Source organism: Lemur catta, chromosome 5 (assembly GCF_020740605.2).
Source record: "Lemur catta isolate mLemCat1 chromosome 5, mLemCat1.pri, whole genome shotgun sequence".
Lineage (NCBI taxonomy): Eukaryota > Metazoa > Chordata > Mammalia > Primates > Lemuridae > Lemur > Lemur catta.
This window is the reverse complement of record NC_059132.1, coordinates 53,286,954-53,301,446: the sequence shown is the minus strand read 5'-3', so window position 1 is coordinate 53,301,446 and position 14,493 is coordinate 53,286,954. Positions and strand designations below refer to the sequence as shown.

Here is a 14,493-nt window from a genome sequence, read left to right as displayed (position 1 = left end):
CGTTCCTTGGATATCCCTAAGAGTTTGGTGAATGTAGGGGAAACAATTATCTCTTATTTATGTAAGGCAAATGATAATTATCACAGCAGTCTAAGCTGTGTGACAAGGTAGGTCACTGCAAAGAAGGGGACGGACTGACAGTGACTCTAACAGTGGACAATATGGGAAGTGGGAAAATGAAGCTATTTTGCTTGTGGCAGAAATCATGGAATCCATTCATTCCATCATTCCTTCAGCACAAATGTACTGAGTACCTACCAAGTGCCTGGAACTCCACTAAGCTTCTGTGCATTCCGTTCTAAACAACCCAGAAACCACCCTTGTCCTCTGGGAGTTGATATTCTTTTGGCCACAGGGAATTAGGTCTCAGGAGACCCAATTAGGTCTTGTATGCAGGGAAAGTAGTAAAGGACCAATTGCTGCCACCCAAGAAATCTGACTACTTCTCACACTTGGGTTACCCAATTTTAGGCATTGGTGACCTAAAAAAGTATTGATGCTCATGTAAACAGTGTGTTTGAGTATTTAGGATCTTAAGGATTAACCTACAGGCATTGATGCAGACTTTGTTCTTTTTAGGTCAGTTGGATAAAGCAGGCACTTGGCCCCCGATCCTCTTTGTCCCAGTTAAACCATTATTCTGTGTAGCATCGTCACAGACACTGCTGAGCCCCAGCCCCAGTCAGCTGTCAGTGTAGAACACACAAAGGCAACTCGTGGTTAAGACTATATTTGTCATGACTATAGGATAAACAGCTTAAAACACATACTCAAGACATAATGGGTCATTTTTCAAAAACGATAATGTCTGTGAAAACCCATTGAACAGTTTTAAGGACTACGCAAATCTGGAGCACAATCAGGGTCATCTATCCTGGGGGTCATTTTGTTGGACTCTATATTACAACAGCTGCAGATGTGTTCCTAAATTGATGATTCCATTTTAACTATTAATAACATGAAAGCAAGTTCCAACTTCCCTCCAGAGCACCATCTATTCAAAATTAATTTATTAAAAATGCATTCTAGTCATTAGTGCTAAGCAGATTTATGAAAAGCGGATCATCAGGAATACATAGACGTGCAAGCCCTCAAGTTTAAGTCTGTGTCATGTTTGCTATTATTTATCCAGAATCCTGGTCACGTGTGTCAATATTTGTAGACTACCACTCTTGAGGTTATTTATTTCTCCTGGTCCATTTCTCATGGTGACACGGCTTTCCAGCATCGTCTGACAGGTGGCAGTTGACACCAATCTATATTAACTGCAGTTTATGCTGAAAATATTCCGCTAAGTGAAGGCAATGTTCAGATTATGGTCTGGGTGTATGTTGAGTTCTAGGGACAGTCTTAAAATTTCTCCTCATTTTTAAATGATGAGCATCTTGGCTTTTAATTTTTTGACTGGCATTTTTATTATTTTGGGGGTAGGTTGTCAGCTGATTTAGTGACAGCTGGTCACACCAGTTACCAAATATATTTTTAAAAGAAAAATCTTTAATAAAAACTCAGGTAAACTCTTGTGTAGGGTTTCTCTATTAATCGTTGCACAAACGGAGGAATGTATTATGGAGGTGGAAAAGCAGATTAAAAAAAAAAAACAAAGACCTTTTTGTTTTCAAATAATAACTGTAAAAGAGTTAATTTAGGGGCCAGCTGTTCATGCTGGGATTGTGCTTTCCTTGGAATTGTGTAATTATTTAAGTATTAATAAAAATGCAAGCCAGTTTGTAATTTTAGAAAGAAAATTATTTACATCCATTCATGATTGAATTCTAGAGCTACAAAGAATCATAGAGATCACTTGATCTGTTTGACTATTGAACATACAGAGGGCTAAGGAAGTGAGTCACTCACAGACCCACAGCTGCGGTGGTACAACCTGAACTTGAACCCAGATTTTCCATATCATCACAGCCTTCTAGCTCTCTGCTTATCATTCTACGTGAATCTGTGCTTTCTGTTACTTTGTCTTACTGCTTATCTATGGGAAGGAGAGAAATGCAGAATTTTAGAGTTGGAAAGGACTCATTTACTGGTATGCACTGCGTAAATGTTTATTTGGCTCGCCTCTGTTATGTGGCAGGCATTACGTTAGCTATTGTGAAAGCTAACATAAGTCACTTTCCTGCCTAAAATTTTAATACTGTGGGGTGTTTGTGTGTGAGCATGAGCACGCATGTATGTGTGTGTATGTGTGCGTGTTGGCATGGGGCGGGCCTGGAGGTCGATAGGGACAGTTGCTAGGGGAGAAAAGTCATCTGGTAAGTGCACCGAAGTGCGCTAGGCGTAGGGCACATGATGCCAAGTCTGTCCTGGGGAAGGAGGGAGCCCAGGAGAAAGTGGGCTTCTTCAGAATCAGAATCATCCAGGGAGTTTTATTTATTTATTTTTTTAAATACAGCTTCCAGAGCATGTCTTAGAACCATTACACTAGAATTTCTAGAGTTGGAGAACCAAATTTGCATTTTCTAAACACCTACATTTTTCTGCTTTTCAGCCAAGTTTGCCATCCACTGTTCTACTCTACCCAAAGGTAAAGCGGCTGGTCTGGATGGATTTATAAGAGCAGATGTCTCTTGCATGAAACCTTGGGAGCTGAGGGGCTTTCCAGGCAGTCAGAGAGGACCTTAGACCTAGCTTAGGCCAGCGTTCCTCAGCCAGTCATCGTCTCCACCAGGCCACCTCTGACCATCCCTGGCAGAACAAAAGCTGGTGGGTCACCATACCCTACCCCACAGCCTGGCTGCGTGTTCCTCTCCCATCAGTGACCTGAGCAGTCAGCAGACGAAGGCGCCTGTGGAAAGCTTGTAACGCCAACATTCAGGGGTGGGAACTATCTCTATTTCACTGGGATTAGAAATAGGTCTCCCTGGAGGAACCCTCAGCAATTCCAGAACAGTCTGCATTCCATTGCTAACTCACGGTAAAACAAGAAAATAAGACAGTAAGGTGGATTTTCCCTAAAGCTAAACTTATTCGATTTTTAAAATTCTGAGTAAAAGGATCTCTATTGTTTATAAAAATGTGAAATAATAGTTAGCCACATTTTAAAGTGTCGTTTATTTGTAAAAATTAAAAGTTATCAACTGTGTGTGTCAGTCCCTGAAATTTAGAGAAATGTTTTACTGATCCTGGAAACCCAGCTATCTGGGGACAACCAGTCCAGGACTTCTAAACAGAACTTTTTTCTTTCCTTCCCTCTTATCTTGCCACTCTTTGTCCTTAGGTACACTAAAATCCCACTGCAGATAACCCCTGAACCTTTATAAATTGCTTCTCTTTTTTTTCCTCCTATCTTAACAAACTTTGATTTCCGTTCGATTTATCTTATTCACCATTACTGTACTTGCTGAAAGCTATCCGAGTGCAGGTATAGTTGAAATGACTTATTTAAACTTTCATTAGGAACATGACCATTTATTTGAACCCCTAAAATCACTAGGCAGAATTTCAGATATAATACAATTTTTGTCTCACCAGCAGAGGTAGAGAGATTATTATTCCTTTTCACCAAACCAGTTTCCTCGGGAGAGCTGCTTTTTTGCAATCACAATATTTGATGTCATCCCTTGCTCCAGAATCTTAGATCAGCAAGTAGAAGTACTTGTTTCTCTCGTGGCTAGGGGCTCAATTTATGTGGATATGAATAAGATTTATGGTGTGTAATAAACATTACTAAAACGTGACAAAAGAGTGAAGATTTAAAGACACTTACTAATTTAAGATGACATTTTAAACATTCACGGTCTTTAGAGAAATACATATTTCAGGTCTTTATGCAGGTTTCCAGGCAGAACGCCTATCAGGAAATGAAAATCATCTGTGTACTTTTCTCTCTTTTCGTACAACTCCCCACTCCCATTTATCACTCCCCAGTAGCTACCCTATCCATCAGTGTTTAGTGGTGCCTTTATGCTCAGCACCTAGATGTTAAACAAATTAGAATCTTAATATATGAGGTGTGACCATGAGTTCTAAAAGGAAATAGAGAAGAAAAAACTTGGGGGTGTGGGGAAACCGGCTACAACTTAGTTATGGATGCCGTTTGAGAACCTTAAGTTTTCAAGCACTGAAACTGACATAGTGCCAGTCTTCTGGAAAATTCTGCCCATGCTATTTGTTCCCTTACAGGGGAAATTATACAAGTAACTCCACCAAGAAAACATGTCTTGGATTTGGAAAGTTGGTACTTGGCCAATTTTCACACATCTGGTTCACTGGGCAGTCTTCGCTTATCAGCTAATAAGGACTTAGGTGAACCCAGCTTAGTCCTGGGCAACCTAATCCGCGTTTGATCTCACCTGGACGCCGCCCTCAGCTCTGGCCTGGTGCTCTCCATTCAGGGCCTCTTTTGTTTCCAGCACAAAATGGTCTCGTGTTGTTAAATGGTCTCTAATTTTTCTAATAGTAGACAGTAGAGTTTCTTGCTGGTTTTCAGTAAGCATGCTTTATTTTGCCTCCCTAATTTGCTCTGAGTTGAATCTGATTGCATTTACTTGGGCAAAAAGGGAGGGGCTGTGGCTACCCTGAAAGCCATGTGCTTGAAGTAGCCCTAATGATCTCATGGGGTGTTGTGTGTAATGCAAACCCCAGGTCCCCTCCACTCGGAGTAGATGCCAGTCTCGGTGACTGACATGCACTTAAGCACTCAGGGCTATTTTTCAGTATGTGATTTACTCTCTCCCTTTAATTACCCTGGAGATGGCAAGCCTTGAATACTCGAGGCTTGGCTTTCAGGGTACAGAGTATTCCCTGGACCAGGTCACACACAGCACCTGGTCCCTTTGGGGCCTGAGCTAGTTCAGGGAGGAACTCCATGACAGCTTCCAGGGTGGACCTAGCTCTGCATTTCTAGGAATTTCAAAAATATATATCTAGCAGAGGAGACTCGGTGGTGAATTATGGCCAGCCGCAGAAGAGAATTTAGCTCATTCCAAGGAAGCCCATAATGTTCAACAACCCATATTACAGAGAGCTATTTTTCTCTCTTCTCACATAGTGGCACCCCATGCCCCACACATGGAGGGTTTACTAAGTGTGGTTTACTTTCTTCCATGGGTAGCACTTGCTCTAGGGGCCACCCAGGTCCTGCCACATCTTTATGAATAAATGAAATTTGTCTTGACATCACTTCCGGTTCCTGCACTCAACATGAGCTCTGTTAACACTTAGACACAGAGGAAATGAGTCAGGGCCACACAGCTTGCAAAGACGGTTTCCTATAGCTGAGGGCTTTTGCGTACCCATGGCCTTGAACATTTTTTGGTGAATGAGCCTATTTTCTCTTACCTTTATAGATCCTGTACCTTACCTATCATCATGTGGATAACATCCCTTGAGTGAGTTCTCCACCAGTGGAAGAGTCGTGGCCTGTCAGGCCTGCCTTCTGCCCAGGGCAGAGAGAGGCTCAGCCCTGCCAAGTTCATCCTGGCCTCACTGTCGCATCTGAGCTAACCACTGGGAGGGCCTTTTCCTTAAAAATGGTAACCTTCTTCTATCACAGGCCATTCTATGCTATCATCTAGCACGTATCTCGTACCAATCTAGTATGTATTGGTTACCAATAAAGCAAATTGCTTCCTTGAAGAAAATTTCAGCAGCTAAAGATGCTTAGAGCTAGGCTTAGCCCTTACCAAAGTCTTAGATGATTCCTCTTTCGTGCCTTGATACTGTCATCAGTATTTGGAGGCAGTGTAGCAAAACGGTTAGGTGCTCAGGCTTTGGCATCAGAAAGAAAGCTGTGTGACCTCAGGTAAAGTACTTAATATCTCTGGATCTCATAAAATGAGAGTGTTATGGTTGAACAGTCTCTAAAGTCCTTTGTGGTACTAAAAATCTGTGATTCGATACTAACAGTGGTTTGCGGGCAACTCTGGACATGGGGTAGGTATAGTGAACAGTATGTTTGGGAAATTTGCCTGTTTTTCAAATTGTGCTCATCTTTACTCAAGGACTTTTAGTTAGGCCTATCTGACTGGTTTTTTTCCTTCCATTCATTCATAGTGTTGACTGGCTCCTTTTGCTTTTCTCTCAAAGCAAATGAAGCTATTTAGGCTTGCCCTTAAGTGCAAAATCTAGATCCTCAAAGCAAAAGTACTAAGAACTATTAAGAAGGAATTGTAAAAACCAACCCAGATTAATAGATGCAATTTAACTAAGCTAGTTGGTCCATTTTGAAAATTCTCTGGGAACCAGGGTCAGGTCCCTGTTCTAACTGCTGCCTGAAAAGTTAACCTCTCCCAAGTAGGTAGGAGTGAACAATGTCATATTAAACAAACCAACCAACCAAACCCCAACCTGGAAGGGGAAGATAACTGAAATAAGATTGGGGTAATGTTAATAATGGTTAACACTGGTGATAGATGATGGGTTTGTGGAGTCATTATTCTCTTCTCTTTACTTATGTGCATATATTTTAAATTTTCCAATATAAAAAGTTAAAAATGGATCACAGACCTAAACGTAAAATGTAAAACTATAAAACTCTTAGAAGATAGCATAGGAGAAAATCTAGAGGTACTTAGGCTTAGCAATGACTTTTTAGATAATGACACCAAAGGCATGATGAAAGAAATAATTGATAAGCTGGACATCATTAAAATTAAAAATTTCTGCTCTGCAAAAGGCACTGTCAAGAGAATGAAAAGACAAGATATAGACTGGGAGAGAATATTTTCAAAAGACGTATCTGATAAGGGACTGTTATCTAAAATATACAAAGAACTCTTAAAACTCAACAGTAAGAAATGGAACAACCTGATTTCTAAAAATAGGCCAAAGACTTTTAACAGACACACCTATCCAAAGAAGATATACAGATGGCAAATATGCATATAAAAAGCTGCTCCATGTCATATGTCATCAGGGAAATGCAAATTAAAACAACAATGAGATACCTATTAGCATAGCCAAAAGCCACTGACAACACCAAATGTTGCTGGTGAGGATATGGAGCAACCGGAACTTTCATTCACTGCTATTGGGAATGCCGAATGGTACAGAAACTTTAGAAGACAACTTGGCCATTTTTCCATAAAACTAGACATACTCTTACTGTATGATCCAGCAATGATATTCGTTGGTATTGACCTAAATGAGTTGAAAACTTATGCCCACACAAAAACCTACACACAGATGTTTATAGAAGCTTTATTCATAATTGCCCAAACTTGAAAGCAACCAAAATGTCCTTCAGGAGGTGAATGGATAAACTCTGACACATCCAGACAATGGAATATTATTCAGCACTAAAAAGAAATGAGCTATCAAGACATGAAAAGACATGGAGGAAACTTAAATGCATATTACCAAAGTGAAAGAAGCCAATCTAAGAAGGCTACATACTTTATAATTCCAACTATATGATATCCTGTAAAAGGCAAGACTATGGAGACAGTAAAAAGATCAGTGGTTGCCAGGGGTTAGGGAGAGGGTGGGGTGAACAGGTGGGGCACAGGGGATTCCTGGGGCAGTGAAGCTACTCTGCATGATATCACAATGGTGGTGATATCATGCCACTATCCATTTGTTCAAATCCATAGATTGAATGTCCAACACCAAGAGTGAACCCTCATGTAAAGTATGGACGTTGGGTGAAAATGATATGTCAATGTAGGTTCACTGATTGTAACAAATGAGCTTCTCTGGTGGAGTCTGTTGATAGTGGGGAGGCTGTGTGTGGGGACGGCCAGGGGGTGGATGGGGACCTCTCCACCTTCTGCTTAATTTTGCTGTGAACCTCAAACTGCTCTAGAAAATGAAGTCTTTTTAAAAAGTTTAAAAGATTCAGGCCTCAAGCCCTGTAGCAGTTCCCACTCAAGGACTACGTGACAGGCTGCAGAAGAAAGGGTAGAAGGCTGTGGAATCGATCTGGCTGAAGTCCCTGAAAGCACTAATGAGTGAGGATGCTGGCTGTCCATCGTTCTCCCGTTAACTGCTTTGGGAATAGCAGAAGAGCCCCATAATGATCTTACGAACGTCAGAGTTCCTCCTTGGAGAAATGGAATCATTGCCACATTGTATCTAAAGGTGGACCACAATCCTTTATGAAATCAATTAGACGAGGCCAAGGAAATCATTTTCTCCTGCTTCATATAAGTGTACTTGACCTCATCTTCCCCCAGTGGGCAATAGTTTGTGTGCATGTGTGTGTGTGTTGTGGGTTTTTCCATGGATGTTTTTAATATGGGCTCTGAAAGTTCACAGCAAAGATCTGAAGACTCATTGCAAAATATTTCTTTAAGCACCTGTTTCCTTGAATAGACTGTGAGCTACTCATTTCTATACCCCCTGACCTAACACAGGATCTGCTTTTCTAAGGGCAGAAAGAATTCTGGTTAAATGGGGTTAAAATGATACTAAAGAATGAGGTTTAGCAGATGTGCCTAGAGGAAACCCAACCTCAAGGCAGCTATATCAGCAAGAGCACATACTTAGGATTCAGATAGATTCAGGTTCAAATCCTGTTGCCCACTAGGAAGCCAGGTGGCACTGGGTCTATGATTTTGTCTCTGTGTCTCAGGGATGGGGTGGGTACCTCTGCTGAGCTGCATCACAGCACTGTGGTGTGGCCATGAGCCAGAACATAAACGTGCTTGAGAAATAAAGTGACATTTAAATGCATTATATAATTGTAAACATTTGAGAGGATCAGTATAAGAATGGTGTGAATTTTCTAAATAATGTAGGCAATTTGTTTCAAAACAACAAATGTCCTAAGATTTTTTTTCTTTAACCAAAAGTCATAGCTGTTTAAGTCCAAAACCTCCAAATTGCTTGAAAGTAAAGAATAAGTGATAATTTCTTTGCACCGCAATTGAAAATGGAAAGGTTAGAATCGGCATTGGAAAAATGAACTGGAGAACAAGCACTAGGACTGCCCAGGGAAGTCTGATGACAGAGGTTGAGTTTTGAAACCAGCATAAATTGCAAAAATAATGCTGTATTTCTTCTCTCTTTTTTTCTGGCTAAATGTGTATTTTTTCAATGATCTTTCTGATACCAAGGGAAAGCCCTAAATGCCTATCCTTCTTGCCTAAGAGAGAAAAAAATAAAGCAAAGTCAAGCTCCTATTCCATTCCCTTTCCAGCATTTTTTGAGTCAACATAATGCCTCTCCAAGGAAAGAAATGATCTTTCAGCCCTCCAGATGAGCCTGAGCTTTCAAGTCCTTCCTCTAGTCTGTGCCCACCTGGAGGCTCCAAGACCTCCCACACGTCAATCAGCCATGGATAAGACCGAGGCTGGTATATTGTGTACTGTTACTCATCACCGTGTGTGACCAGAGTCCCGGAGAGACTGAGCTTCTTGCTTCCTGCTACTATCTTTGAAATGAATGAGGGAGATCTGGGGTGATGTTAGCCATGAAGCAAAGTTGCTAACTGGGACTTCTTCATTGGACAAATATTAAAAGTAGACAGCTGAGCTCATAGCTGTAACTTGTACGTGGACCTTGGACACAGCTTGATGAGTGTGGCCCAGATCTGCTGCATGCCCCAGGCTTTAGCCCTCTCCTCCAGGGGTGGATTCTCCCCTCCTTTTCAGACCCATATTCTTGATGCTGGAAGAAGGCAAGAGGAATCCTGACTCTGGCTGGCAGCTCCAAGCCATTTGGAGAAAGGAGCACTGAGATGTCAATGACCTTTTCCCACCTTTGCAGCCTCCCAGCCAGGCTTGCGAGCCCCCCACCTCCACGACCCAGGAAGTCCTGCACTCGTGCAAGCAAGTCCTAGCCCCGTCTCAGCCATTCCCGGGCAGTCAGGAAATCTCCACTGGAGTGAGCAGTAGAACGCTGTCTCAAGTTCTTCTCCCATTATTTGTTGCTCATCACCTCTGTCCACAGCTGTGTGCTTATCCGTGAATAGAAGATTCATTCATCTATTCACCCACTGATTGATCAAATCTCTATTAAGTGCTTTTTATGTTACAGGTTTCAGGCCAGGCTCTGGGGGAACAGTAGTGAATGAAAAGTCTCTTTACCTTCAAGATCTTTCCAGGCCAGGAATTTTTGTGTGTGTTTTTACTGGTTTTCGTTTGGTTTGGTTTCAATTCTTTGTCTCAGTGCCCAGTGAGAGGCCGCTTGGCCTTCGTGGTCTTTCCATGCCAGGCATTTTGTCTGTAGGTTTGTTGATTTGTCTGTTTGCTTTAGTTCTTTGTTTCAGTGCCCAGGACGGTGGGTGATCTTCAGTGGCCGAGCAGCACATACCTGCAATTACCAACGAAAGCAGCCAGTGCCACCCTCCTGGAGCGATGGACCCGGGACAAATCACACCTTCTGCCCCCTCACTTCTCCCAGAAGGTAACACTGAACTAAAATGAACATCAAGAAAACCTTAGGAAAGAGCCAGAAGGAAACGATCCAACAGGGCAACTTGCAGGCTGAGGTGCAGGTGAGGGAACACGGGTGTGGGGGCAGGAAGGAGAAGATCTTGGCAGATCAGCAGGCACAGTGTTCATGGGGTGAATTCTAAACAACTTTCCTTGATGTGAATTTTAAAAACCTTTTAGCAGATTTTGACTTAGGAACCGCCTTCCCTTTCCTCATCCCCTTTGCCCCAAAGTAGTCCTGGATACCTGATTTAAAGACATCACAAGGTACCCCAACATCACCAGTAAGTGAGCACCCCATTTACCCAGGTACCACGCTAAAAACCACCCTGAGAGAGGACCCATGAGCCACGAGAAGCCAGAGGCCATCCCCTCGCTGCCCTCGGCAGCAGCACTGCTACTCAGGCTAATCTTTGTCCTCTTGTCCCTCATGTGACGGTTGCTGGCAGAAAGCCAGACCTGAGGATGAAAACACTATCATGGAATCCTACACCTCCCATTGGAGAAAGCCAGAGATAAGTGTCAGGAGGGGCAAGAGAACACCCACAAGGCGAGGAGACCCAGAAATCTGCTTCATAGCTGAGGGCCCTTGAGTTCTATCCCCACTCTGCTGTCTGGCATCACGGTTCCCTTACCCTCACCCCATAAGGGATTCATGACAATCGAGGAAATAATAAATGTGAAAAGCATTTCCAAAGTTCCTGCCTTAATTTTTTTAAATCTGTAAAATGGGTATAGTGACAGCATCTACCTATAAGGGTTATTGCAGAGCCTAAATAAACATGAAGAGTCTATGGTAGTGACAGGGATAAAGTTAGCATGTGTGTGAGATGCATATAAATGTTCACCATTATAACAGTCAGGTCTGGGCAGGGCGTAAATGGCAGAGTAAAGAGTTAACCTGGGGAGTTATTTAATGTTGATGCTATTTACAGAGGTGGTGGCAGGTTTTAGGAATCAGTGAGGCATGGCGACATGACCAAGGACTAGCAATGGCCCCAGCCTGGAGCTATGGAAGAGGTGGGGTGCGGATTGGGGGGATGAGCATACTGACCTTTCCCTCCTCCCACCCTCTGATGTCCTCTCTATGTCTCTGGTGCCAAAACCAGACAAAAGCAGGAGGCGAGTGGGTCCAGGCGAAGCAGTCCATGGGTCTGTCTCTGGGGGCACAGAGCTTGAATCTGACAGAGGAGACCAGGCAGGAGAGCTAGCACAGCTATTCTTGGTAGTGAATCTGTTATTAGTATTCCTATTAGTATTAACCAGTGCAAATTAACATCACTATTAACATTGGGTAACTCCAATAATAGGACCTATTTCTTGTTACAGATCTGAGTTTTGTTTTTAAAATAGCTTCACGTATTATTTTTCTTTAGCGGGGTCTGACTCTCCGTTGGAGGGATTTGTTGATGTTGCTCTTTCCATTTGACCAGCTGTTGTCATCCATGAGTTAAAGAGTAACCAGCGTCCAACATGATTGCGGTCTGATCCTGATTTGGAATCCACTCCTTGGAGCCCATCTCCCATCCTCGGGAATCTCAATTTCCCTTACCAGTAAAACGAAAGAAGAGTTCTAACTCTCACAGCAGAGTTGTGAGAAAGGCTACCCTGCCAGAACTGTACAAATAACGAGGAATTGGCAAATAAAAAATTCTAAAATATTTCTTAATAATATGCGCAAGTTCTGACTTAACAAGCATGGCATATTGTGGCTACCCCGTTAAAAAAAAAATCCGCTGATCATTTTTCACAACTTATTTATTCTTGATGCCTATTTTCCCTTCCAAGGAAAGAAAGGGGATAAAAGAACTTCAACATCTTTTTTCTTTACCGAGTGCTTTTTACATTATTCCTGAAATTCGTTCCTACATGTAGAATATATTTAGGAGTCTGCCTTCTGATTTAAAATATATATCTAAATCACTTCCTATAGACTTTTAAAGCATTTTGTTCATCTAAATGTGTATATTTCTGCTCTAATTGAAATTCCTAAATAGTCACTTTCTGAACTGTCAAAATTGTAAAGCTGTTGATGGGTGCAGCTCTGGGGTTTCCATGGCAACTACTTTCATTGCCTAGGAGATGCTGGTCTGCTGATACTATCACTGAACTGGCTCAAATCTCGAAAACTTGGCGGCGCCCAAAAATGTGCAAGCATGTCCTGAAAGTTTAACGGGCTTTTATTTTTAATGGCTGGCACCAAGCTTGGCTCCATCAGGGCTTGGGAAGAGGCAGCTCTGTTTTGCGGTTCTTCATTGTGTAGAGGATGGGAGATTTGACAAGCATGCTAATACTACCAGATCCTATTTGGATGGTAACCTTTTATGTGAATAGCTCCCAAATCACATTACCATCACTCACTGCTGCTGGGACGGAAGTTGAGTTAGGGTGACAGAGTCTTAGCTCACTCATGTGATGACAAGATGCTTCTGAATATAAGTTAAATTAGAGTATAGACTGTCTCACCACTCTCCTACTTTTTTGTTTGTTTCTTTTCTTTTTTCTGTCTCTGTTTGCTCTTTTTGTCTTTCTTTCCCTCGTTCTTTCTTGTCTGAAGAGACAGGAATGCCGGAAGCTGTAAACACCGTGGTTTGTTACACACTTTTGATGTCTGTTCAAATGTGGTGCTTCAGTCCTCAACGACCTCCAGTTAAACCATTTGTGGGAAAGTTACATTAAAAATAAATCATTTCATGATAAGCAGTTTTACTGGTGCATGTTCAAAAATTACCCAGGGAGAGGGAAATCATTTAGTTCGCCCTTTTTTCCTATCCACGGAACTCAAGTTTCTTCTAATTACATCCGGAGGATCATTTAAACAGGGTGGTCCATTTTAAAGCAGTCACATTTAAATCTACTTTGCATTAAATGAGCTTGCTTTTAGATGAGTTTGGCTAGCTCAAGAATACATCACAAAATGCAAATCTGATGATAAATAAAGCTTTGGCTACATCGTGGAAATGGGGAGCGTTTCAAAAAATGATGTTAGCACTGACTGCTAAGTGAAATGGCATTCCTTGAACACTCCTCATATTTTAAACATTTAAATGTATGCTACTAAATCAAATATGTCCATTTAATATGTGGCAATTCGGAAGTCACACAAAATAGGAAGATAAGGTGCAAGTTTTCCCTCACAAGTTAACACTGGTGAAAATATTAATACAAGGTGGAATAGGGCTGTGAGAAGTCAAAAATATAAGGAAATGGTTCTGCATACTTATTTGAGGAGCTGTTTTGAAGTAACTAGCAGCAGAATGTGAACCGCTGTGTGCCAATTATACCACATCTCCTTGGGACACAAAGCTGTTGAGTTGTTGCCCTTCTTAGGTTTGGCTCTTAGAAGACAGAAGTCACAAAAAGGGTAAAAATTAGCTATTGCTAAAAATAATTTAGTGGTCTTTTAAAAAAATGTTTCAGACTTGGCCAGGCTCGGTGGCTCATGCCTATAATCCTAGCACTCTGGGAGCCCGAGGCGAGCAGATTGTTTGAGCTCAGGAGTTCGAGACCAGCCTGAGCAAGAGCAAGACCCCATCTCTACTAAAAATAGAAAGAAATTATATGGACAGCTAAAAATATATATAGAAAAAATTAGCCAGGCATGGTGGCACATGCATGTAGTCCCAGCTACTCGGAAGGCTGAGGCAGAAGGATTGCTTGAGTCCAGGAGTTTGAGGTTGCTGTGAGCTAGGATGATGCCACAGTACTCACTCTAGCCCAGGCAACAGAGTGAGACTCTGTCTCAAAAAAAAAAAATTGCTAAAAAAAAAAAATATATTTCAGACTTTATACATGCAAAAAAAAGGATTATTCCCTTGAAAGTATTAGCCTTCTTGATAGCCAATCTAATTATCACAATCATGCTGCCATTATTTATTTTTTTTTTGAAATTCCAATTTCTTATTTTTTTAATTGCCTTCAGAGACCGCAACATATCTGTGTCACATACTTCTAATTATTTACCAAAACCTATACTTTCTTCTTTTGTAGTATTATATGGAAGCCAAGTATGTGGCTTCTGTAATAACAAAATGGCAGCTGGGCTCATGGCTCCCCAGCCAGTGACTACCAGCTGTGGCCATGTAACTAAGTTTTCAGTGGAAAATGGTCATTTCTGGGCTTTGGTGTAAAATGTTGCACATGAGCTCCCCCATGACCTTCCCCA

At 41.7% G+C, this 14,493-nt stretch overlaps 1 long non-coding RNA gene across 1 annotated transcript; it reads left to right on the top strand.

Annotated features, from left to right (window-relative positions):
• Positions 1 to 7,597: 7,597 nt before the first annotated feature.
• Positions 7,598 to 12,899, top strand: LOC123638288. Its single transcript, XR_006735290.1, has 3 exons — positions 7,598 to 7,614; positions 10,150 to 10,299; positions 12,886 to 12,899. It is a non-coding gene; the product is annotated as an uncharacterized LOC123638288 (long non-coding RNA).
• The last annotated feature ends 1,594 nt before the right edge of the window (positions 12,900 to 14,493 follow it).